Genomic DNA, 27,142 nt, shown 5'->3' with positions numbered 1-27,142 from the left:
CCTGTGATAAGATATTTTGGTCATTTCTAAGGAGTCGCTATGTAGAAATCCTTTCTTATGTCATTTGCATGCTGTTATTTTTACTTCAAACAGGAGTGGTATCTGAAAATCATATATTTATTCTTTGAGGTTAGTTGCCAAAATTATGAACCGTGTAAAATAACATGATATTTAGTTGTTTCTCAGTTATATCCTTAGGCAATTTGTATCAAAAATTTTGGTTGAAGGAGAAAGAAAAAGAATATTTAAACAACTTTGAAATAGTGTTAAGATAGTCCTACAGAATTTTCCAAAATTCGTAAGAAAATGTGAAATATTTTCAAATGTGCAGGTTTAAAATTCAACTGTGTATACAGTGAAGACTTTGACCTGATATATTTTACTGTAGAAATGTTTAGTATAAAGTGAAATGTCTCTGGTGTTGCCTGTATTTTATTTATTTATTTATTTTTGCAGGCTGCTTTGCTTAAAATGATTGGCATCCTTATAGTTTTGTGTAAACCAAATAAGGCTGCTACCCTAAAGAAGCAACGGCTTTGCACATTCATCTTACAGACTATTTTGAAATACTTTCATTTGGAGCAAGTGCATCAAGCCCTAAGAAATAGATACCAAATTGCAAACTAGTAACCAGAACACATCACCCGACTAATCCCTGAATGTGGAATTGACTCTCAGAAAGGACATTATTTCCATTCCGGTCCCGTGTGTTTAACAGTAGTTTGGTGTCTCCGCTGGTAGAAATGTGGACGTTTCAACTAACCACCTCCTTGTTTTGATTCCCGTGATGTCAGGCAAACGTTTTTCCAAAACTTTTGGCCTGGTGTAATCAAAACGTGTTGTGAAATTGGGCTAATTTGATGACTTCAGATCATACTTAATGTTATTTTGAAAAGATACTTTAAAAAAAATTACCTGTTTGGAATATGGTGAAAGATCCTGGACAATGTTTTTAGATTTAGTTCAAAGCCTCGAGCTATAGATGAGGAAGGACAAAATTCTACAATACTTCTTCTTTCCTAATGTAGGAGAAAACATGGCCTTTTTGCATAAACACTTTTGTAGAAATAGCTGGTCAGATTTATTTTGACAAAAGATGATTGTATAAAATTGGAGCAAACTTTATGAACCCGACAGTATGTGTACATTTTAGCTGATTATGTTCCATCGATAAAACCATGTACACAAGGAAACTAAGGGGAGAATAAATTTCATCTCCTGTCTGAGGTTAGATGTAGAGTGAAGTGCTTAGTCAGAGAATTTTCTTGGGGCGCTGCCCCTGTCTCCTTGACTGGTGGATACATTTCATCATGTGCACGAGTGTGCGATGTTGCATACTTGTGCACTGGTGGATCTACTCTTGAGAATCTTTTAATATTTTTTTGTTGAGGAAGAGTAGACCCTGGCCAATGAAACATTTCTTTCTTCAATGGCTGGATTTTCCTTGAATGGTCTGTCTTATATCTGATGTTCAAGTTTAAATTTTGTTTCTTTGTTTTTCTTTAATTCAGGTATTGGTCAAAGTAACCATTTGGTCCTGTTTTGAGTGGTAGAAGAGACATGAGATCTATCCATTCTAACAGACTCATTTTATAATTGAGAAAACTGACAATCAAGTGGATTTTCCATGGTTACATGGCTAGTTAAATAAAAGACTAAACTAGAATTGCCATCTGATCAGCATCCTCATTTATACGTAGCGCACTAGACAGTTTTGATATTTGTTGAGGAAACCTGCCTAATATTTTCTATGCATTCATCTTTCTTTTTCCTTTTGTGATGGTGGGAGAATAGAATAGCACATTAATGTGCATTGGGAAATTGATGATCATATAATGTCAGTTAGTATATTCCATATCGGCGCTTCCTTGATGGCTCAGTGATAAAGAATCCACCTTCTAGTGAAGGAGACAGGGATTCGATCACTGGGTCTGGAAGATTCCCTGGAGAAGGAAGTGGTAACCCCCTCCAGTATTCTTGCCTGGGATATTCCATGGATAGAGGGACTGGTGCGCTGTAGATCATGGGAGTTGCGAAAGAGTCGGACATGACAGTGACTAAATGGCAGCGACACAGCCTATATTATTTCTGTATTAATATCTATGAAGATATGAGAATCAAATATTTAGTCTAGAAATTACTGTGACAAGTTAAAATGTTACAGCAGAAAATCTAGGCTTGATGGTTCTTTCAAACCCCTGACAAGAGGTGTCTCTTTGTGTTCATGTATAAAAAACCCAGTTGGTACTGAAGAATTGGTTATGAATTAATCATTAACAAGAACGTACTTTGTATTATTGTTCTCCCCTTAAAATACCTCCAACATTTATCTATTTTGAGACCATTTTTTAAAAAAGCAACCCATTGGAATTAAGGATTTTTTTTAATCTTCTAAGAAACTGGGAGACTGGACATTTCTGTATCTGTAACACCCACAAGCCCCTTGGCAGGTTGAAAACTACAGAAACATCTGTGAGATTAGGCCTGAAATGTGCAATTAGTTATTAAAATGTGGTTGAGAAACCATTTGTGGCATTTTACATAATCTCCTCAGCATTTATAAAAACAAATTAACAAAAGAATAATGAAAGAATCTCATTTATTTTAAATGCTTTCCTTATTAATCCTGTCTTTTGAATGATAAATTTCAGCCTACATGTAGGGAAAAGTAAATATTTTTAAATATAAATTTAATTCATATTTTTAGGCATTTTTTAAACATTCTATTTTAATCTATGACCCCAGTCAATATGGATGCAGTTAACATTTGTTTACTGATTATAGTTAAGCTAATTTTGATCATTTAATCTGTTGCATTGGAAAAAACAGGGGAAAAAATGTCTTTTTTAGACATCTGAGGTATTTTATGTAATTCCTTGTTTCTTTTTATCTTTCAATCCTAATAGTTATATTTATAATTTAAAGTGTTAATGCAACTCCCTCCTGAGTGAAATTTGTGATTTATACTTCCCTCCATGCCATCATTTCCATTTCTGTTTTAAGGAATTGTGATGAATGCCTTGCAGACAAGTATTGGACCCAGCACATTCCCAGACTCTTTCAGAGTGGCTTCAGAAGGCAGAAAAAGTTGTGTCTGCCCCTGGAAATGGGCTGGTTTGGTACAGGGTCTGTATTTGTACCTGAGTGTTGAGCTGCAATGTGAAGATACCTGTTGGTCTCGCTTTTGTTTGTCTGTATTTTCCTCCGTTTCTTAGCCAGAGGGCAGAATTTTTTTTTCTTTTTTTCCCCTAAAATATGGTGGTTTTGTTTCTTTAGTGTTTCATTCAGGTGAAAATCCTGTATAAATGGCTGTGCACAGTTATTCCTTTAAAAGGGTATAGTTTGCTTGTGGAAAATTATATCAATCAGTTAGAAATAATTAAGTCAGAGAGTAATGGAATGATCTTTTAACATTAAAAAGCAATTCTTCTAAAATGGATTAAGGAGCCATTTAAACTGTTACACTGATCATCCTACATGAAATCTCTTTTTTGGTATAGTGAGCATACAAAACAGAGAAAGGCTGAAAACTTCCATTATTATTATATAAATAGGATTTTTCTCCTTCTCTTCCTCTGGCTATTATCTCTTTATGTAATTTTGGGGGAGGCCTGACTGGTAAATATCCAGTGTATACCTAATCAAACCATAGGAAACGCTATCAGTACCTGTCTTGCCCTAGCCTTTCTTAATGATTTTCTTGATGTTATTTTTGGAATTTATTTTTCTACTTGATTCTCTCCCTATATTCCAAGTATCTATTTTTCTCCTTTGACTTTAGGAGATTGGAACTTTATCCCTGTGCTCTTGGCATTGCTGATCAAAATAAATTTAAAGTGGCTCTTACTCTGAGCTTTGTTTATCAGAAAGTACTTTTTTGTTGGCTTTTAAAACATATCAAATCCAGATAAGATTTAAATAAGATGAGTTTTTTTTAAATTTCATTCTTCTCTTTCCACTTATTAAGGGATTTGCTTTCCTGATAAAACAGTATACAATTAATTTTATTTGATTCTCCCTGAATCAAAACTATTCTCCCTGAATATATTCAGCTTCCTTTTGGTAAATGCCTTCTCAAACAATGTTAAAACATTTTTATGCTTGTTCTCATAGCACATATTGTGAACAAAAAGTATCCTGGATATTTTATAGAAGGTTTTACGTGGCATTTATCTTGAGCTCATTTGGATTATAATCCAACTGCAGTTGTTTAGAGTGTTCTCGAAATCTCAGAAAAGTTCATTTGCAATTGTGTAGCTAATATATGGTTACTGAAGCTGAGAGATAGGTTATGGTTTAAGCAGTGGATTGATTTTAGGGAAAAGTTGGCAAATGATATAGTTCCCTTGACAGTTTTGGAAAAAAACACAAGGTAAAATGAAACAAAAGGCTACTTTTCATTTATTTCCAGATGGATTTCATCTTGTACTTGGCATGGCACAAAGTCAAAATGTTGCTCTTTGAGATTTATTAATTAGAATGTTTCTAAGCCAGATATGGAATCCAGTCTCCCTTTTTCAGATAAAGGTAAACCTACTCAGATGTAAAAATAACTTTCGAGTGGGGAAAATATCGGGAGCCTAAATCTGAGGCTTTTTTCATGTACGTCTCCATTTCTTAACTAAGTGCACTCTGCCAGGATGACTCCGTTTGTGGACACCGCTGTACTGAGGACACCAGTGGCCTTGTGGCAGCCAGGCCCAATGGTCTTTCCATCTGACTGCACGTCTTAAATGAATCGGATACTGCCAGCCATTCTCTTGAGTATCTCTCTTGGCCTGGCTTAAGGGGCGCTGCATCCCTGCTGCACTTGTTCCAGTCTGTCCTTGACTTTCCTCTTAAGTGCTGCAATTTTCCTTGAGGATTGTATGCTTGCACCTTTTGATCCAAATGAAATCACTCCAGGGTTTCACCTCTAGAACTGAGTTGGTTATTACAGTATTATTGTTGTTGTTTAGTTGCTCAGTCTTTTCTGACTCTTTGTGACCCCGTGGACTGCAGCCCGCCAGGCTCCTCTGTCCGTGGAATTTCCCAGGCAAGAATACTCCAGCGTGTTGCCATTTCCTTATTCGGGGGATCTTCCCAACCGAGGGGCTGAAGCTGTGTCTCCTGCACTGGCAGATGGATTCTTTACCTGAGCCACATTGCTGGCCTGCAAGTGCATAGGTCCTTGTTTATGAACCTGTTCGTCATCCTTAGCTTGGTATGTGGGACCCTAAACTCTGCTCCCAGTTTACCAGTTCCATCTTTACAGTACCATGTGTTCTATCCTTAAAGTAGTATTGAGTTCCAGAACTTTCCCCAACCTACCTTCCTTCATGCTCTCCCCTCTCTGAAATACCTTTGTTTCATCCAGTCTTACTTATAGGAATCCTACTTATTCTTCAAATGGTAACTTCTGTATTTCTTTTTCCTGAAGCCTTTCATTTCTACTCACTGAGATTTAAACACCCTGGCCCTGGGCTTTCACTTATCTTTGGCTCTAGTAGAGCCCATACCAGAATCACTTGGCCATTGCAAGTGTGAGGAGAATAAAAGCACACCCAGCTTATTTCTATTCTTTATACAGTGTCTTGGATACAGTGGTTTCTCAAAAGTGTTGCATTAAATTGGCACTTAAGAGGAGAATACTTTGGCCAGAAGAGCGTAAGGCTTTTAGATGCTGAGAAAATTGTGAAATTGGGTTGTCAGGTTTCACAGAGGAGAAGGATTATCTGATCCTGATGTTGCATAATTAATAAACATTTTTGAAGTCTACCCTAATGTATTGTTCTTAAAATGTCATACGACTGGTTACAACTTATGTTATATTTTGCAATGTGCTTTCAAGTTCTGCCTTTTGCTGATTAATGTCCTTGAACCAAGTGTGACGGCGTCAGTGAAAATGAGATGAAGGGAGGCCCATGTACATTTTGCAAACTGTAGAAAAATGAAAAACCAGACCACCTTGTTGTGCTTTATTGACATTGCAGTTGAAGTGCTGTGAAGTAGTCAAAGATGCAAAGTGATAAATGATGTGCCTGTAACGCATATATGTTTAACTAGAAAAATGGTCTGCTGCTGCTGCTGCTAAGTCACTTCAGTCGTGTCCGACTCTGTGTGACCCCATAGACGGCAGCCCACTAGGCTCCTCTGTCCTGGGACTAAATGGTATAGATGACCTTATTTGCAAAGCAGAAATAGAGACACCGACATAGAGAACAAATGTATGGATGCCAAGGGGGAAAGGGTTGCCTTGGGAGGAATTGGGAGATGGGATTGATACATATATACTGTTGATACTATGCATAAAATAGACAATTGAAGGGAACTACTGTATAGCACAGGGAACTCCACTTTGTGCTCTGGGGTGTCCTAAATGGGAGGAAAACCCAAAAGGGAGGGGATATATGTTTATGGATGGCTGATTCATTTTGCTGTGCAGTAGAAGCTAACACAACATTGTAGAGCAACTATACTCCAAAAAATTTAATTAAACAATGATAGAAGAAATGAAAAATGTATATAAGGGGGAAAAACCCCAATGTGAGAGATAACATTAGGCTCTAAGGTCGTGAGTCAGAAATATATAGTTTTAACTTCTGTATGTTGAATATTTGTCTGCCGAAATGTTATGTTCCGATGTTTGTGGTTTATGTACTGGCTTCACGGTGAAAGTTACATGTAAGTGGTTGATGTTTGAATGTTAAGGGAGCAAGAATGATTTAAACTTTAGGAAGGTCTAACAAGGATATTGATGAATAGGGTTTGTCAGGAGCTGAGCAGAGCCGTAAGTAATGCAGCCTGGGGCAGCTCAGGTTTATGGCAATGAGAGGATATTAGACCCTTCTTTGCTCTTTTTCATATCCATGCCTCCTTGAGAGATGGCCAGTAAAGTGGTAACTGAATAATAGAAGCTGAGATGTTTCTTATGTTGAAACAAGAATGTCTGAGACTTCTTTGAATGCTTCATTTTTACTAATCACTTTAACTTCATCTTAAAAGCCAAGCAACAATTTTTGAAGCCTTTTTTTTTAAAGACCATATCTTTGGCCTTCTCTCTGTAGTTGTTTTTTGTTTTTTTTTTTTTTTTAAACTAAAAAACTTTCTTTTATCTGAGAATTGGGAAGTCCCTTTGATTTCATATGTGAATCTGTTAAGCACTTAAATATTATTTTAAACAATTCTGGGAAATTGTTAAGGCTTGCTATTATTGTGTATTCCCAAATCTGTATGGACCCAGAACCATGAAGGAGAAATCAAGGAGAGGATCTATGTAATGAATTTCTTTACTTTTAGGACAGCTCATTACTTATAGGACTGGTATATGTCTATTTCTTCCTTCATAACAAAACATGCCGAAGCTCCCTAGAGACCTTAGCTAATTGCATCTTTCAAACATAGTTTTCTGATGTCACCTTGTGTCTATCAGCAACTTTAAAAATCTTTTGAAGGAGATAGTTGGAGTTTATCTGTGTGAAATTTACAATAGTTAAGTGACAGAAGAGAGCATTTCCTAACTAGAAAGAGTGCATTCTAGTTAATGAGTAGGGACCTTTAAATCTTCTGTACTTTTCCACAACTGAAGGGGTGCATATTTTTGGTTGGAAGTGAGTAGGCGAAATTTAGTCCTGCTGTTCTGGTAGTCTTGATGGCTTAGAAATCTCTTTATTGTAGTTTCATAATCCCTGACATGACTGTCCAGCTCTCGTGTCTGCTAAATACAGAAATAGAGGAAGGAAATGTATGTTTTGGCTCCTTTAAAATGGAGCTTATCAGACTCTATGTAGGAGGAGTAGACTTTGTTGAAGATGCGTCTATTTGCCAGCTGGTTAGCATGTGCACCGGGCGAGTTTCCTGTCTGCTAAAGCTGTGTGCTGCCCTTCAGTGATGGGAAGGAGCACATTATTAAATGGGTCGTCGTGTTTTCACTTGTGAAAATCAGGGTGCAGAGGGCATGCAAACTGTGGCCAGAGGCTGGCCACAGTTTGCATAGAAATGAGCGACCTGGAGCCACAACTGATGTGGTGGATGCCTGGTGAGCACTGATCACTAAAAAAATAAATGAGAGCCACTCCCGGCCAGAGGTGAGCTAACTTTGGCCTGGGAAAGGCTGCATCCTAAGAGGTTAGTGTTCCGTGAGGGGCCACCTGCAAATGATGATAATGGTTCACAGTTGTGGAGCAGTGGGCTGGAGTGGCTTGTCTCCTCTTGAGACAGGAACTGCTGTCATCCCCATTTCCCAGGGAAATTTAATCAGTTGCGTAGGCCACAAACAAGGAGCAGTCGAGTATCAGGATTTGAACCCAGGCAGTCTGGCTGAACCACTCAGGCTTGGTCAGTTCTACTGTATTTCTCATCGAGGGGGAGAAAGGGATTTGAGAAACCCGAGGTGACTGTCCTCTTAAAACCGTTCCATTCGGCTTTCTTCTTAAGCTCTAATCTACCTTTATTCATTGTTGGAGAGATAAAACCATTGCCTGTATACATAAGACATTTTAAGTCTAGCTTTCGTCATAATTCATGTTCAGCTTGTATTTTTTCTATAGCGAGACTGTAATCTCCTGTTAAAAAAGTCTATATTAGTCTAAGTGACTGCCTCTTCTTGGCTCCATTACAGTAAAAAGGCTGTGATCAGCAAACTCTTGTAAGGGGAAGTTGTTGAATGACATGGGGCTGCAGTGCTGTCCTGGTAATCCTCTGGGCTTTGTGTTTCTTAAATTATTTGCACTCCTGGGTAACTGCCCCAGCTCCAAATGGGGTCTTGACAGCCTGGCTTTCTGACTCGGCTTCTGTTTGTTAAAAACACAGAAAAATCAAAGGTTGGATTGGGTGGGACATACAGATAAACAAACAAAACCTTTTGTCATCTAAATATTAGCTGATTTGTCTCTGTTGGATTAATAATAATAAAAAAGGAATTTCTATTTTATGAATGAACTGTAAAGCCCCAGTGTGTTTTGGTGGTTAGTAACGGTCCCAGAACTAAAAGCCAAGAGTAAAATTGCCTTTTCATTTCGAAGGAGAACTAAAAAATCCGAACCGCAGGTCAGTCACAGGACCAGGATTCCATTTTCCTGTTAAGGGCTTCTCAGAAACCGCCAGAGTTGTTGGTTGTCTGGGAAGGAGGCGGCTTGCTTTCGGGGGCCCCTGCCTTTGAAGCTGCAGCTACCGACCCGAGCTTTGTGTGTGAATCGGTGGCGCTCGCTGTCGCCTGCGCCCCGGGGCCGCGGCGGCCACGCGTGCTCCGCACCGGGCTGGGGGCGTGCTGTCGCAGGAAGTCCTGCGGAAGCTGCCGCGCTTGCCGCCTGGCTTCCTCGGCCCCCCGCCGGGTGCGCCGAGCTCCCCGCCCCGGTACCCGCGTCCCGCCCGGCCCGGCCTCCCGTCCCTCCGCCTGTCTGCATCGCCCGCCTCTCTGCCCTTCTCCCCACTTCCCAACTCGGTTTCCTCTCTCCACTAACTCTCTTTCTCCCTTCTTGGCTTCTCCCCTGCTTCCTCTTCGGCTTGCCCTTTTTGGATCTAACGCTCACATTTTATTTCCTCCTGCCTGCCCAATTCCAGGATGGGTTTTCAAACCCTCACTCCTGTTTAAATCTTCTGACTCACCTGTAATCTGGGTGCCAGTGCAATTAACACGGAGAGACAGTCGCCAGTGATGAGAACTGAAGTTCTCGTTTTTTTCATGAATTAAAAAAAAAAAAAAAAGTTTTATGAGCCTTTCAGTGTTACACACTTTCTCATACTGAGTTTTCTGGGAGCTGCTTAAACCTCTGTTTCTGATATTTTGAATTATGTGTACTTAAAACCTTCTTCAATAGACAGAGGAGTAGGATCTCCTGTCGTCTCAATTAGAAAGCTGTGAGTAAGATACGGAGAAGGAAATGGCAACCCACTCCAGTATTCTTGCCTGGAAAAGTCCATGGACAGAGGAGCCTGGCGGGCTGCAGCCCATGGGGTTACATGACTGAGCACGCGTGTAGGAGGGTGGAGGGAGATCGGTTGGTAGCAATAAACTGGTAGAATTTTAAAACAAGAAGAAAGCTGTACAATAAAAATAAGAAATAAATAAACATAAGAAAGTCATATGCACCAGATCACAATTTCGATCATAATATAATGGTCTTCATAAGCACGTGAAGGCCTTCTGGCGTGCCTGAGGCTTCTAATTTTGTTTCTGATGTTCTGGGAATTGAGACCTTCATTTTTTTCTTAAATTACAAATTTGGAGACAGTTGCTGAACAGGGATCCCTATCAAGTTTTATCCCTCTCTACATTATCAAGTTTATTTTTAAATTAATTCTTTTTATGGTCATGCTTTTTATATCCTCTCAGTTAACTTCCTTTTCTGGAAGCCCATATTATCAAGGCCATATCATGAAACATCAGTACTTTTAGTAGACCTGCTTTTAGTAGACCTTAAATTCCCTACTACTACAATAGATATTTAGTAAAGATTGAGCTTTATTGATTCATATAATTTATATCCATTTGCTTCCTTTTTGCCTTGATGACTCCAGTATGCCTGATGTAAAGAAAATAGTTGATATGTGACTGAATCTGAGGGGGACATTTTAACTTCTAGATGATAGGATTTATATATTGAAGCCTTGGTTAATTTTAAAATTTGAAAAAAAGAAAAAAAGAAGCTTAGATCCTCCTTTTTAACTTGTAACAGATTAATTTCTATTATTGAGTTCCATTTCCCTGGTGGCTCAGTGATAAAGAATCCGGCTACCTTTGCAGGAGACTCAAGAGACATGGGTTCAGTCCCTGAGTCAGGAAGATCCCCTGGAGGAGGAAATGGCAACCCACTCCAGTATTCTTGCCTGGGAAATCCCATGGACAGAGGATCCTGGCAGGCTACAGTCCAGCAGGTTGCAAAGAGTTGGACATGACTGAGCACAGATTAAGGCTGACACTGAGTTCCATAGGGAGAGTATATAAATTGATATCGTAAGGTGATTTCCTAAGACAATATGGAACTCAAGAGGATTGGTTGAAAAAAAGCTGACCCATTAAGTATGTGAAGTGATTTAGTATAACACATCTTTTAAAAATAAAATGTTGCAAAAAAAAAAATGGTAGTCTTACAATAAATGTCAACACATACTAAACCAATTATTAGTAGGTACTGTTCTGTCCTCAACATTCTAAACTAAATAATTACCCTATGGAAATAAAGTACTGAAGTTATAGCGCCAGGAGCACTAGTTCTCAGATACAGATAATAAAGATTGAGTCTGCCATGCGTGCCTGCTTAGTTGCTTCGGACTCTTTGCAACCAGATGGGCTGTAGCCCGCCAGGCTACTTTGTCCATGGTGGGACTTTCCAGGCAAGAATACTGGAGTGGATTGCCATGCCCTCCCTCAGGGTACCTTTCTGATCCAGGGATCGAACACACTTCTGTCTCCTGCTTTGTAAGCAGATTCTTTACCGCTGAGCCGCCAGGGAAGGCCTGAGTCCACCATGCATTTTACTTATTGTTGGGACCACCACTCCTGGAGTCTAGGAAACATTTATTACTTCAGTGGTCATAAATGTGCATCACAGTATTTTTTTAAAACCTTCTTGGTTCTGTTTCTTTTTTCTTTTTTCAATTATCTGAAGACTTTGGCCTCTTTTCAAGCTTATTTGTTCACCAGCTAGGTAGAACACAAATTAAAATGAAGAGGTTTCAGCCATCTCAGGGACGTGCAGTTGTCCAGATTAGGGTGATGTCCAGCTGTGTTTAGAAGATCCATAGGTTGTAGCTGTGTTTTCCTATCCATGGAGTAGCTTTGATGGAATAAAAGCAGATTAGAGTCTCTAAGATGTTTAGTTTACAGCCTCCTATCTATAGGCTGTGAGTTATATAACTTGGGCTCAGGTTGTAGGGCAAGGGAAAGAGTCAACATAAATAATATATGTAGAACAGTTTAGGTGAATGCCAAAAGCCTGTGTGACTATCTATTATTATAATAGTAATTGTAATCATTGTTCTGTTTCTAATCCTTATAATTTTCGTATATCATTAACTATGGGAGTACTCACTAAAGTGTTAAAAAATGGTATTCCTAAGGCCTTGTTTTAACTTTTAACTTAAAGAATTATATTTAGGATATATACAGACTGGAATTCTAGCTGTCAGGTATTATAGGGAAGAAGGGAATCAGTTTATTCCAAAAACTAGCCGGTGTTGTTCCCTTGGAAAAATATATGCCTTAATTCATCAGTTCTTATGTTTGAATTTTCTGTTGTATGAATTTTCATATTTGAGGTCACTCTGAGTTGTAAAAGTTGTTGTAAAGAAATGTTTGGGGGTTATATTTTCACATTGTCCCATCTGTGCCTTATTCTTTGGGTCATTCATGACCTATGCCCTCATTTTTATTTTAAATCGCATTTGTACTGGTACTTAAATTTCATACAGGACTTTTCTTTTTTTAATACATGACTTTTTTGAAAGCCAGAGATTTCCTCTCATAGCTTACTTTTCGTATCAATTTTATGACGTTTCTTCCTCTTCTCCAATGAGCCTCACAGAATTCCCCTTCAGAATTAATCACTGTCTTACTTGTCAGTAGGTTGTGGGGACTTGGTTAGAATGATCAGACCCTTTCCTGAGGAGTGGTTTCTCACAGATAATATTTTGTGATTCTCTCTGGACATTTCAGAATTTACCTTTTTTATTTTTCCATATACGGGATAAGTGGTACATGATCATGTACACTCTGTGAATAGAAATGATTTGTTGCTACTGAGGTCACCCAGTTTTTCCACAGGAGAATAATAGTCATATGATTTCATAGCCGCTGTAGGTTATATTCTATGGTATAGTGGTTCTGAGGCATCATTTACAACCATGTGTCCTAAGTTTTCAAACGAAGTGTATGTGTTCTCTTTTATTTTCTCAAGAAGTAATCCTGATTTTAACATCAGAGATAAGACCTTACTATTTATAAAATGTCTTTTAAAAATAACAAAATGATTAAAATTAATAAAGTTTTTTTTTTTAAGGTTAGAAGCCCAAAGAATTGTCTTAATAGTAACACATAAGATATCACTTAGAGTTTCTAGGGGAAATTATAGTGAACCATTGGAACTGTTTTTGAAAAGAGAGCCCTACTGAGCGCTAATCCTAAATTTTCATTGGCAAGTGTCACTGTCAAATTATATTTGGAGTTAAAAATTCACAAGTTCTGACTAGGGACTTGCAGCCTGTATTGATGAGATGACTCGGATTTCTCTTTTTGCTATGCAAATTTTCAGATAATGGAGGAAGTTTTAGAAATCATTTAAGAATTTCCCAAATGAGACTTTCTGAAGGTCTGAATGATACTGAGTCTCTGCAAACTTCTTTATCATTTTGATACAGTTCCCTATTTATTTTGTGTTCTGCAATACAAGACTCAGTAGGTTCATGTCTGTATTTGTATTTTGTATTGTGTTTATGGTTATTATGTGTGTATATATATACAACCACTCCAGTGTTCTTGCTTGGAGAATCCCAGGGACAGGGGAGCCTATGTCTATGGGGTTGCACAGAGTCAGACACAACTGACGTGACTTAGCAGCATATAATGTTTGTTAATAACTTTGTGCCTACTGAAAAATATTGTCCCTTAGATTTTGGAAATTAAGGAAACTGAAAATGGGCTTTTTCCTCTCCACATCCATTTTTTCCCTATCCTGTACAGATCTTTAGTAACTGGAAGCCGTTTCTGTATTCCAGTAATTTGATAACCCATTTTGAAATGCTTTTGTTAAGCTCGTTGTAATTCCGTGTGATTCTAATGAAAGGCACGTGAAAGTATAGACTGAAAGAATGAACCGTAGTTGGTCCCTGTAGAGACCCTGCTGCCGCTTTTGGGCCATCTTTAACCTGGCACCCAGTAGTGTTTTTGCTTAAACGGCGTTTTCAAAATGTAAATGATGTCACATTGGAAAGCGATGCCAAGAAACAATGTGGCAGTTTCTAAATTTTGTGAAGCTAAAATCCCTGGTTACAAGAAAGAGTACATGTCACAGATGAGTAGTTAGTAATGACTTCAGTTTAACAGGAAAAGAGCAATTCCCATATGCTAATTCTAGTCTCAAACAAAGAATGTTATAGAAAGATTGCACCGTATTTAACAAGCTGTGAGTTAATGTGACAGTGTCAGTGGATCTAGTTCCAGAAGGATAATCACTTTACCATATTTCTTCAGAAATATTTAAGTTCTGCAGAAAACTTGCTACAAATGAATCCAGATTGTTCCCCACCACAGCCCACCCCCAGATAGGCAGTAGTAACATTGAGTTTAGTTAAGCTAATTGCTCAGGACAGCTTGATCTTAAGTACCTGGATACATAACTAAGTTTCATTGTCAGACTCTGATCCTGAGAGGAATGCCTGCAGTGTAATGGAGACTGGATATAAATGAGAGCATTACTCCCTGAACCTTAAGTTTCCAAGAGTTGGTTTTCAGTACATCAGTTTATCTCTTCCTGAGAGCTTTGCCCCATTTGAACATAGACTATATCCTTCCACATTGATGAACACCTTAGAAATGAAGACAATGAAGTGAAATTGTACTGCTTTCAACCCTTTGGAATATATACTGTGGGTAGTCTTTGATTTGATTGATTTGTTATCAACAGTTCATTTGCAAGGTCTTTCCCAGAGACTTGGCCTTTTATGTATTTTCATATTGGCACTATGATATCTTTGCTGCTGTGAGCTCTAACAAATGGGTGGGTTTAATTTTGAATTGTAGGCTTGACTGTCCCTTCTAGAGCTTAGAACTCATCCATCATTTTGCTGTTGCAAAGATTCTTAAAGGTAGGGAAGTGGGGAGAGGGTCTGATTTCCTTCAGTGATTTAGAAAAAAGTACACTCTCTATCATGAAAAAAGTACTTTTTTCAAAATGAGAGCATTGTTTTATCACCTCAGTAATGAGCCTGTTTCTTTTTCCAATTAGCATATATTGTTGGATATTAGGAGAGGGAGCTGCGTAAGATTAACAATCCATCATGAAGAATTTTTATAAAATGCCTCTTAGAAAGGATTTCTTTTCTTTGAAAGCAATTATAAACTTGATAATTAAATGAAATGCAAATACAATTATATTTAAATAATATTTTCCAATCTTCCTATTGTTTAAGACATTCCCAGGTGATAGACTGTGGAATTAAGGCATTCTGACACTAAAAACAGAGTTTACTACTGCTGGATATTAACTTCTTTAAGATATTAAGGGCTCCTGGTTTGTAAAGGAGACAAAGTTTTCAATTTGCAGTGATTACCTCATGAAATGACTGACATAGGCACCAGACATTCTGCTACGCCCTGTACTTCTAGTACACAAACTGTTTAAGAGAGATGCTGACTTAAAAGTAAAAAATGCAGTGACTTTTGAAAATAGTAAAAACAGTGAAATATAGTAAAATTTGCTCTTTTTCTACCCCAAAATATTGGCTGCTTCCTTTAAAAAAAATTATATATTGACTGTGAATTTAACTGTTCAAGAAGTACATCTTGCCTCTCATTCAGTTCAGTTCAGTCGCTCAGTCGTGTCCAACTCTTTGCGACCCCATGGACTACAGCACGCCAGGCCTCCCTGTGCATTACCAGCTCCTGGAGTTTACTCAGACTCATGTCCACCGAATTGATGATGCCATCCAACCATCTCATCCTCTGTTGTCCCCTTCTCCTCTCGCCTTCAATCCTTTACAGCATCAGGGTCTTTTCAAATGAGTCAGTTCTTCAAATGAGGTAGCCAAATTACTGGAGTTTCAGCTTCAGCATCAGTCCTTTCAATGAACACTCAGGACTGATCTCCTTTAGAATGGACTGGTTGGATCTCCTTGCAGTCCAAGGGACTCTCAAGAGTCTTCTCCAACACGACAGTTCAAAAGGATCAATTCTTCGGCACTCAGCCTTCTTCACAGTCCAACTCCACATCCATACATGACCACTGGAAAAACCATAGCTTTGACTAGAAGGACCTTTGTTGTCAGAGTAATGTCTCTGCTTTTTAATATGCTAGACAGCATAGGTTGGTCATAACTTTTCTTTCAAGGAGCAAGTATCTTAATTTCCTGGCTGCAGTCACCATCTGCAGTGATTTTGGACACCACCCCCGCCCCCCCAAATAGTCTGTCACTGTTTCCACTGTTTCCCTATTTGCTGTGAAGTGATGGTATCAGATGCCTTGACCTTAGTTTTCTGAATGTTGAGTTTTAAGCCAACTTTTTCACTCTCCTGTTTCACTTTCATCAACAGGCTCTTTAGTTCTTCTTCACTTTCTGCCATAAGGGTGGTATCATCTGCATATCTGAGGTTATTGATATTTTTCCTGGCCATCTTGATTCCAGCTTGTGCTTCATCCAGTCCAACATTTCTCATGTTGTACCTTGCATATAAGTTAAGTAAGCAGGGTGACAATATTCAGTCTTGATGTACTCCTTTCCCAATTTGTAACCAGTCTGTTGTTCCATGTCCAGTTCTAACTGTTGCTTCTTAACCTGCATAGGGATTTCTCAGGAGGCCAGTCAGGTGATCTGGTATTCCCATCTCTTTCAGAATTTTCCACATTTGGTTGTGATCCACCCAGTCAAAAGTTTTGGCACAGTCAATACAGCAGAAGTAGATGTTTTTCTGGAACTCTCTTGCTTTTGCGATGATCCAACAGATATTGGCAATTGGATCTCTGGTTCCTCTGCCTTTTCTAAATCCAGCTTGAGCATTTGGAAGTTCACTGTTCAAATACAGTTGAAGCCTGGCTTGGAGAATTTTGAGCTAGTGTGTGAGGTGAGTGCAATTGTGCGGTAGTTTGAACATTCTTTGGCATTGCCTTTCTTTGGGATTGGAATGAAAACTGACCTTTTCCAGTCCTGTGTCTACTGAGTTTTCCAAATTTGCTGCCATATTAAGTGCAGCTCAGAAACTGGCATTTTAAAAATAATTTTTATTGCATATAGTTGCTTTACAATGTTATGTTAGCTTCTGCTGTACAGTTGAATTAGCTATATGTATATATATATGTGCTTAGTCAGTCAGTCATGTTCGACTCTTTGTGACCCCATAGACTGTAGCCCGACAGGCTCCTCTGTCCATGGGGATTCTCTAGGGAAGAGTACTGGAGTGGGTTACCATGCCCTCCTCCAGGGAGTCTTCCCAACTCAGGGATTGAACCTAGGTCTTCTGCATTGCAGGCAGATTCTTTACTGTCTGAGCCACCAGGGAAGTCCAAGAATACTAGAGCAGGTAGCCTATCCCTTCTCCAGTGGGTCTACCCAACCCAGGAATCGAACTAGGGTCTCCTGCATTGCAGGTGAATTCTTTACCTGCTGAGCTACCTGCGAACCCCACGTATGCGTCTGTATGTGTTCAGTTCAGTTCAGTTCAGTCACTCAATCATGCCCGACTCTTTGCGACCCCATGAATTGCAGCACGGCAGGCCTCCCTGTCCATCACCAGCTCCCGGACTTCACGCAAACTCATGTCTGTCGAGTCGGTGATGCCATCCAGCCGTCTCATCCTCTGTCATCCCCTTCTCCTCCTGCCCCCAATCCCTCCCAGCATCAGTCTTTTCCAATGAGTCAACTCCTCGTATGAGGTGGCCAAAGTATTGGAGTTTCAGCTTCAGCATCAGTCCTTCCAAAGAACACCCAGGACTGATCTCCTTTAGAACAGACTGGTTGGATCTCCTTGCAGTCCAAGGGACTCTCAAGAGTCTTCTCCAACACCACAGTTCAAAAGCATCAATTCTTCGGCACTCAGCTTTCTTCACAGTCCAACTCTCACATCCATACATGGCTACGGGAAAAACCATAGCCTTGACTAGCCTTTGCCTTTGTTGGCAAAGTAATGTCTCTGCTTTTGAATATGCTGACTATGTTGGTCATAACTTTCCTTCCAAGGAGTAAGTGTCTTTTAATTTCATGACTACAATCACCATCTGCAGTGATTTTTGAGCACAAAAAAATAAAGTCTGACACTGTTTCCACTGTTTCCCCCTCTATTTCCCATGAAGTGATGGGACCAGATGCCATGATCTTAGTTTTCTGAATGTTGATCTTTAAGCCAACTTTTTCACTCTCCTCTTTCACTTTCATCAAGAGGCTCTTTAGTTCTTCTTCACTTTCTGCCATAAGGGTGGTATCATCTGCATATCTGAGGTTATTGATATTTCTCCTGGCAATCTTGATTCTAGCTTGTGCGTCATCCAGCCCAGCATTTCTCATGATGTACTCTGCATATAAGTTAAATAAACAAGGTGGCAATATACAACCTTGACATACTCCCTTTCCTATTTGGAACCAGTCTGTTGTTCCATGTCCAGTTCTGACTGTTGCTTCCTGACCTTCATATAGGTTTCTCAAGAGGCAGGTCAGATTATCTGGTATTCCCATCTCTTTCAGAAGTTTCCACAGTGTATTTTGATCCACACAGTCAAGGCTTTGGCATAGTCAATAAAGCAGAAATAGATGTTTTTCTGGAACTCTTTTCCTTTTTTGATGATCCAGTGGATGTTGGCAATTTGACCTCTGGTTCCTCTGCCTTTTCTAAAACCAGCTTGTACATCTGGAAGTTCACGGTTCACATATTGCGGAAGCCTGGTTTGGAGAATGTTGAGCATTATTTTACTAGCGTGTGAGATGAGTGCAATTGTGCGGTAGTTTGAGCATTCTTTGGTATTGCCTTTCTTTGGGATTGGAATGAAAACTGACCTTTTCCAGTCCTGTGCCCACTGCTGAGTTTTCCAAATTTGCTGGCATATTGAATGCAGCACTTTCACAGCATCTTCTTCCAGGATTTGAAATAGCTCAACTAGAATTCCATCACCTTCACGAACTTTGTTCGTAGTGATGCTTTCTAAGGCCCACTTGACTTCACATTCCAGGATGTCTGGCTCTAGATGAGTGATCACACCATTGTGATTATACAGGTCGTGAAGATACTTTTTGTACAGTTCTTCTGTGTATTCTTGCCACCTCTTCTTAATGTCTTCTGCTTCTGTTATGTCCATACAATTTCTGTCCTTCATCGAGCCCATCTTTGCATGAAATGTTCCCTTGCTATCTCTAATTTTCTTGAAGAGATCTCTAGTCATTCCCATTCTGTTGTTTTCCTCTATTTCTTTGCATTGATTGCTGAGGAAGGCTTTCTTATCTCTCCTTGCTATTCTTTGGAACTCTGCATTCAGATGTTTATAACTCTCCTTTTCTCCTTTGCTTTTCACTTCTCTTCTTTTCACAGCTATTTGTAAGGCCTCCTCAGACAGCCATTTTGCTTTTTTGCATTTCTTTTCCATGGGGATGGTCTTTACCCCTGTCTCCTATACAATGTCGTGAGCCTCTGTCCATAGTTCCTCAGGCATTCTATCTATCAGATCTAGTCCCTTAAATCTATTTCTCACTTCCACTGTATAATCACAAGGGATTTGATTTAGGTCATATCTGAATGGTCTAGTGGTTTTCCCTACTTTCTTCAGTTTAAGTCTGAATTTGGCAATAAGGAGTTCATGATCTGAGCCACAGTCAGCTCCTGGTCTTATTTTTGTTGACTGTATAGAGCTTCTCCATCTTTGGCTGCAAATATAATCAATCTGATTTCAGTGTTGACCATCTGATGATGTCCATGTGTAGAGTCACCGCTTGTGTTGTTGTAAGAGGGTGTTTGCTATGACCAGTGTGTTCTCTTGGCAAAACTCTATTAGCCTTTGCCCTGCTTCATTCCATATTCCAAGGCCAAATTTGCCTGTTACTCCAGGTGTTTCTTGACTTCCTACTTTTGCATTCCAGTCCCTTATAATGAAAAGGACATCTTTTTTGGTGTTAGTTCTAAAAGATCTTGTATGTCTTAAAATAGAACCGTTCAACTTCAGCTTGTTCAGCGTTACTGGTTGGGGCATAGGCTTGGATTACCGTGATATTGAATGATTTGCCTTGGAAGCAAACAGAGATCATTCTGTCATTTTTGAGATTGCATCCAAGTACTGCATTTTGGACTCTTTTGTTGACCATGTTGGCTACTCCATTTCTTCTAAGGGATTCCTGCCGACAGTAGTAGATATAATGGTCATCTGAGTTAAATTCACCCATTCCAGTCCATTTTAGTTCGCTGATTCTTAGAATGTTGACGTTCACTCTTGCCATCTCCTGTTTGACCACTTCCAATTTGCCTTGATTCATGGACCTGACATTCCAGGTTCTTATGCAATGTTGCTCTTTACAGCATCGGACCTTGCTTCTATCACCAGTTACATCCACAACTGGGTATTGTTGGAACACACACACACACACATTTATATATATGTATATATATCCTCCCTTTCAGACCTCCCCCCACCCCCATCCCAGCCCTCCAGGTCACCACAGAGCACTGAGCTGAGCTCCCTGCACTATAGCGCAGCTTCGCACTAGCTGTTTTACACATGATAGTGTATATATGTGTCAGTGCTACTCTCCCAGTTTATTCCACCCTCTCCTTCCCCCTGCCCCATGTTAATGATCATTCTCTCCGTCTGTGGCTCTGTTCCTGTCCTGCAAGTAAGTTCATCGGTACCATATTTCTAGATTCCACATATATATGGTAATATTTACTCAGCCATAAAAAAACAACAGAATAGGGTCATTTGTAGAGACAAGGATGGACTCAAAACTGTCATACAGGGTGGGTCAAGGTGAAAGTCGCTCAGCTGTGTCTGACTCTTCTGCGGACTCTGTGGACTATAGTCCATGGACCTCTCCAGGCCAGGATACTGGCATGGGTTGCTGTTCCCTTCTCCTGGGGATCTTCCCAACCCAGGGATCAAACCCAGGTCTCCCGCATTGCAGGTGGATTCTTTACCAGCTGAGCCCCCAGAGAAGCCCATACAGAGTGAAGCAAGTCAGAAAAAGAAGGGTATCTTGATGTCAGTGTGTGCTGTCCACTAGGAGCCTATAGCCCAGCAGGGGAGAGTGGGATGTAGACCGACAGTTACACTCATCGCCCTTTACAGTCTCTTGGTTTATGCATTTAATTTGTATCCACATTTCTTTTCATTCCCTTTAAAAAATAACTGTAGGATAGACACGCTATACATGTTTTACAGGAATGAAGACAATATAGGTAAAGTCAAAGAGGATAAAAAACCTGGCTAGAACCATTCTTCTTTATGGTTTATATGGTTCTGTAATCGTTTGTGTGTGCGTGCAACTGTGTGTATTTACATGTGTACGTTTCTCTCTTTATCCCTTTCAGCATCCGAATAATGAGGCAGTATGTCAGGGGTTGTTTTCGGAAGTACAAGGAGATCTCTGCCTACAACATTTTGCAAGGCCTATTACTTCAAATCTGAGAACAGTGTGAAATTTTCTGGCTAAAAATCCAGTGTGGTGTGCCTAGGGGCACCTTCCTGGCCTTAACATAGATTCTCAGGTAACCTGGTGTCACTCCGCTTGTTCATTCTTCAGGTTGCTGCTCTGGTCTTGGAGGAATTAATCTAATGGGCACAAAGAAGGCTTTTCTCTGTCTAAATGTAACCTGATTTTGGAGTGTTCCTACTTTAAAAACAGATTCCATCTGGATGTAGAACAGCTGGGACACGAGTGGTAACCAGGAAGTAGTGCTGTAAAATGAAACTTTAGATGGATCTTTAGTACTTAAACCTGAGGTCTGTTTAGTCTTCTCTCTATATTGATCTGGTTTGAAATCTTTATTTCAAGATGGGTTGTGTATAATGGTATGTTTCAATAATTGTGTCTTCTTGCTCATTATTTTAACTACTGAATTCTGTGGGTCAGAATATACTAGTTGGATCGTTATGGAGTTTCTGACCAGGTTCTAAGTGAGTTCCCAGTGGAACTATGAAGATCTGGGATAATTTTGGAAGGCTTGCTTTTAAGTTACTTTGGAAAACTTTTTAAAAGGCTATAGGTCCCAGAACTTAAGAGTTAGAATGGATTCAGGAGAAACAAGGCTAAAATAAAATACTGAATATGGACCTTCAGTTCAGAAACAAATAGGTGTCAAGTAGTACTCTTGCCTGGAAAACCCCATGGGCAGAGGAGCCTGGTAGGCTGCAGTCCATGGGGTCGCTAAGAGTCGGACATGACTGAGCGACTTCACTTTCACTTTTCACTTTTGTGCGTTGGAGAAGGAAATGGCAACCCACTCCAGTGTTCTTGCCTGGAGAATCCCAGGGACAGAGGAGCTTGGTGGGCTGCCGTCTGTGGGGTTGCACAGAGTTGGACACGACTGAAGCGACTTAGCAGCAGCAGCAGCAGCAGCTAGGTTAGTGAGCTGATTGATATTTGTACCATTTCAATAAGCTTCAGAAGCGTATTCGCTAAATTTAAATAACATCAGTAAGTCCACTCAAGAAATAAACTAAGTGGTACCTACTCGTTTATGGCTCATATAGTTGATCATGAGACTATCAATACGAATGACCAAAGGGAAACACTGTCCAGGCAGGAATTTAAATTTTGGAGCAGATACATAAAATATTGTATTGATAGTAATAACTCTCAATTTGAGCTGTAGAAATACAGAGTAACACAGAAGTGCCAAGGTAATCCAGTATCACTAATGTTTCACAAATGTATGTCAATAACCTCACCCTTTCGTCCCTACTGGTAAGATATTTCTGAGTTAAAAAAAAAAAATTCTTTAATGATCAGAGTTGAAATACATTTGACTTTCTTTCACATATGTGACAGTCTTCATTTTTCACTTTTCTTCAATGGACACTTTACACAATGTCTGGTTTGGTTTTCTTAATCTCTTCTGTTTGGAAACTTCAAGTGGGTTCCTGTTTTCTACAAGTGCTCTAGCCTCATCAACTGGGATGCGAGATTCGATCTTACAAACCTTTGTAACCACATGTTTTAGTGATGCAGACTCTTCCCTTGCCGCGCTTGTATTGGAGAGTAACCTTTTGTTTCTTTTACATCCTATTTGCTGCAGTTCTGTTTTCTCTTCCCTAGAATTGTGCATTTCTTATTTCTTCCTAGGGATCATCTTCACTCTGATCTACCTTAAATGTTTCTACTGCTCTTGACCGCATTACATTCTTTTACTATGAATGAAATTAATAGTGGAGATAATAATAACATTCATAAAAATATTAGTGAACATTTAGGAATTAACTGCTTGTCTCCAAAGGAATTTATTGTTTGCTCTGCTGATTTTGGTGCATAATCCTATGTCATCCTGTATTTTTATTGAGATGCTTACTGTGAACTTTCTTTGATACAGGAAGCTTGTTTCTTAGAAAGCAATCATTTTCTCTTAAAATTCCTTCCCCTTTTGGTCATTAGCAGCATTCTTTAAAATATACTATGTGCTCAATAAATTTAAACTATATATGAATTAATTGATTAGAAATTTTAGTATGAAATGTCCTTGTCCATAAGCAGAATACATCCATGATATTCAGCTCTTGTTGTGGTACTTTATGTTCCAATCTGATGAACCAGGATGGTTTTTTAAACCATTAATATTCTGCATTCATGGAAGAGTAAACAGGAACTTTATTGAGAATTAAATGTGTCAACTTTGCTTTATAGCCAGAATATCAAGCTTTTGCAAAGATATCAGTTTTCAATAAATTATATGCACTAACCATTAATAGATTAATATATATGAATATAAATGAATGAATATAATAATAATATAATATAATATAAATGAATTCAGAACATGGTTACCCTGTTTCCAGGATTATACCTAATCGCTTATGATAAGAAAACTTTAGGTTGGTTAGCACTATCTTATCAGTTGGTAAAAAATTGCCCCGAAATCAGAGACAATATTGTTGATATTAAGCTATTTTGATCACAGTAACGCTTTTTCTATAACATACAGAAGCTTTATCCATGTTCCAGTAGTAAACACTTTGGACGGAAGAGCTTATCTAAAGTTTTGTGAACATGGAAGATAAATGAACTGTGTACTCCTTCCAGAAAAATAGAAATTTCCCACAGCATTTATGCATTATCCTTTATTTTACAGAATTGGAAATTTTAATGAAAACGCCACTGAAATGACTAACACCTCAAAGCCTCCTTCAGTTCCATTAAGAAGTCACATTCTCTCTTAAGACAGGATGGCCTTTTGCACTTGCTCTTTCTCCTGCCTGACTCCCTTAACCCTCTGCTCTTGCTTGAACAGCTTCTGATCTTTTAGTTTGCACACAGTTTTACCCCTAGAACTCTTTCTTTTGATATCAGTTCTGGATCAGGCACCGGCCTGGTTTTCTTTCCTGTGACTAGGCTGGAAGCTTACTGAGGACAGGCTTCCTGTCTGCCTCCCTCCCAGTTAATTCTTAGCACCTAACTCAACGCCCACAAAAATACATGTTGGGTGAATATATGTGATGTTAATTTATTCCTGAGTATAAGCATCAGTCATCATAGCATATGGTCAATTTTGTCTTGGTTGCACAAAAAAAATAAGGTTCAGTGCTAGATGGACATTGATGCCTGCACTTACACTTGACCCTGGATGCTGGGAAAAACATTCAGGTAACAGCTTGTTTGGGTAAACATTTGGAGTTTCCTCATGAGAGTTAAGGATGCACAAGGGGATAAGTTATAGGACATTTTGACAAGACTAACTGTATTCTAAGTTACTGAATCAGACTAAAACGGTTCTCTTTCAAGCAGTATTCCTGGTCATCAGTAAGTATTCTTGAGTAATGGTATCTTTTAATTTGTTAGTATTATCAGAGTATTTCATGTATTTTTTTTCAGCATTCCTACTGTGGACTACAGGCCTTACATTCCAGAGTTCACCTACTCTTTTAGCTCGTTTGGACCATACTGATGATACTTTGTGAAGGAGAATTCCATTTTTATTTTCATAAACCAGGGCAGGATATTTGGGAAGCTACAACCTGTCTTGTTTTTTTTTTTTATTTTCCCTCCAGAATATGGCAGCCTACTTAGCAGGCTACAATTTTCTTAGAGAATTCTATCATGACTCACTTTTAATGTAATTTGTTCTATTTCAACCTTAAAACAGGGCATTCTTAATATTTTAACAAGATTAAAAGGACTGGATGTCACATGATATATTAAATTTTTCATGAAGTCATTTTGGTAATAGCATTTTATTTTCTGAATCAAACCTGATTTGTAGCCTAAATAACCAAGTCGTCATTTGCAGGTGTGAAGATAATCTTACTAGATCCCAGTATTGTTTGTTTAGGTGAACTCTGTAGTCATCTGATTTTGAAATAACTGGGTAAAACTGTCACTGTGAAATGTCATGTCACCAAAAGTTCAAAAGAAATGTGTGCTGTGAGCTCAGTTGCTCAGTTGTGTCTGACTCTTTGCAACCTGGTGAACTGTGGACTGCTAGGCTCCTCTGTCCATGGGCTTTCCCAGGCAAGAATACTACAGCGAGTTGCCATTTTCTTCTCCAGGGGATCTTCCTGACCCAGGGATCATCTCCTGTGTCTTCTGCATTACAGGCAGATTCTTAACTCTGAGCCACCTGGGCAGCCTCGAAAGAATCATGGAAGCAGTTAATTTTAAATAAAACAACATGGGGCCACTGTTCTCTAGGCATTGTGCCGCTCCTTTCACAGTTTGTCTCATCTATACCTCTAGTTGTTTCCTGGAGGCAACAGGTAAATGTCTAGAATATTTGTGCTTTGATGTCCAGGAAGCGTCAGAAGTGGGGCCAGCCACCTAGTTCTTATTCTGCTTAAACTCAAGGTTCTTAATCTCATTTAGGTGACTATAATCTTGGACTTCGTGGTTCTCTTGGGGAAATAGTGGTAAATTATCATGTCACACAAACCTGGAGTGATTTCCCGTGGATAAAATGTGATTATATTATGTCTGAAAGTGAAAGTGAAGTCGCTCAGTCTTGTCCGACTCTGCGACCCCATGGACTGTAGCCTACCAGGCTCCTCCTTCCATGGGATTTTCCAGGCAAGAGTACTGAAGTGGGTTGCCACTTCCTTCTCCAGGGGATCTTCCCGACCCAGGGATCGAACCTGGGTCTCCCTCATTCCAGGCAGACGCTTTAACCTCTGAGTCACCTATTATGTCTGCTTGTACCTAAAAAACAAATAGTCAATATCCCATGAAATACATTAACACACACTACTTTTGAGTTTCTCTGTTAACATTTGTATCCTGCTTGTTCATTTTTTTGGAAGCCACGTGATGATAGAAGCCAAAGTCTTAAGAAAATATTAACCATGTGGAAGGTTTAAAACTGAATAGAATTTTTACCTATTAACTTTTGGTGCAAGATGAGAAACACACATCCTTCTTCAATGTGTGAGATAGAATACCTTATTACATATTAAGGAGAGCAATTACCTTAGGTCAGGGTAGAATCTGCCACACTTGATTTCAACAGAGCATTGTTCTGCCTTATAAAAATACTCAATTTCGATGTGTGGATTCTCTGAAAAAGCCACAGTATTGTTTGATTGACTGTTTTCATTTCTTCCATCCAGTCTTCTCAGGTAAGCGGGTTCCTTTAACCCCTTTTCAATTCCAGCTTTTCTATTTGTTAAAATAGGGCAAGTAGATTCGTCACCATTTCAGTGAGGACTAAATGAGAAAATTGTGTGAGCCATGAAACGTATGGCTGGTACAAAATAGATAATCAGCAAGTATGCGTACTCTTCCACCTTTACTTAGCCTGTCTCTGTGGTCTCATGCAGCTGCCATGTCCTAGTGATACACTTAGTACCTGCAGATGTGTGTTTGTTTTGCCCCTTTCTGACACCCCCCCCCCCAACCAGAGTCCAAAACAGAGATTGCTCTTCTGTTTGCTTGTATGTGGGCTGTCTGTTGCTGTTTGCTCCTGTTGTGGTCTCTGAACTCTATTTAATCCTTTTGCTCTTTCACATCTCTTGTCCAGAACTCTTATTTTCTTCTCCCTTCATTTCTTTTTTCTTCTTTCTTCTATTAATACCGTCTTGCTACCAACTTGGCACATCCTGGCTCGGCCAGAGTAGCCAACGACAACATTCTACTCCGCTGGATGGCTTAATTTGCCCTCAGAGAATAGCACCTGAAAGGATTCCTCTCCTTAGAGTAAGTGTCCTCTGGTCCTGGCAGAGCAACTTCTGACTCTCTGAAAAATCAAACACACACACACACACACACACACACACACACACACACATGCATGCACATACACAATAACTTACTATCTGGAAAATGCGTAAATCTAAAATCTGTT

General features: G+C 39.3%; 1 protein-coding gene across 6 annotated transcripts in view; it reads left to right on the top strand.

The window, feature by feature from the left end:
• Nucleotides 1-27,142, top strand: part of TRPS1 (transcriptional repressor GATA binding 1) — a 281,676-nt gene that overhangs the window by 13,159 nt on the left and 241,375 nt on the right. Inside the window, exon 1 of one of the 6 annotated variants that reach the window (XM_018058367.1) lies at nucleotides 26,402-26,994. The exons of the other annotated variants lie outside the window; for them this stretch is intronic. The gene's annotated coding sequence lies outside the window, so the exon portion shown is untranslated. Of the gene's footprint in view, nucleotides 1-26,401; nucleotides 26,995-27,142 lie in introns of those variants that run through there. 6 annotated transcript variants of the gene reach the window in all.

The sequence above is a fragment of the Capra hircus genome, chromosome 14 (assembly GCF_001704415.2).
Source record: "Capra hircus breed San Clemente chromosome 14, ASM170441v1, whole genome shotgun sequence".
NCBI lineage: Eukaryota > Metazoa > Chordata > Mammalia > Artiodactyla > Bovidae > Capra > Capra hircus.
The sequence above is the reverse complement of the archived record's forward strand: the minus strand, read 5'-3'. Positions and strand labels throughout refer to the sequence as shown.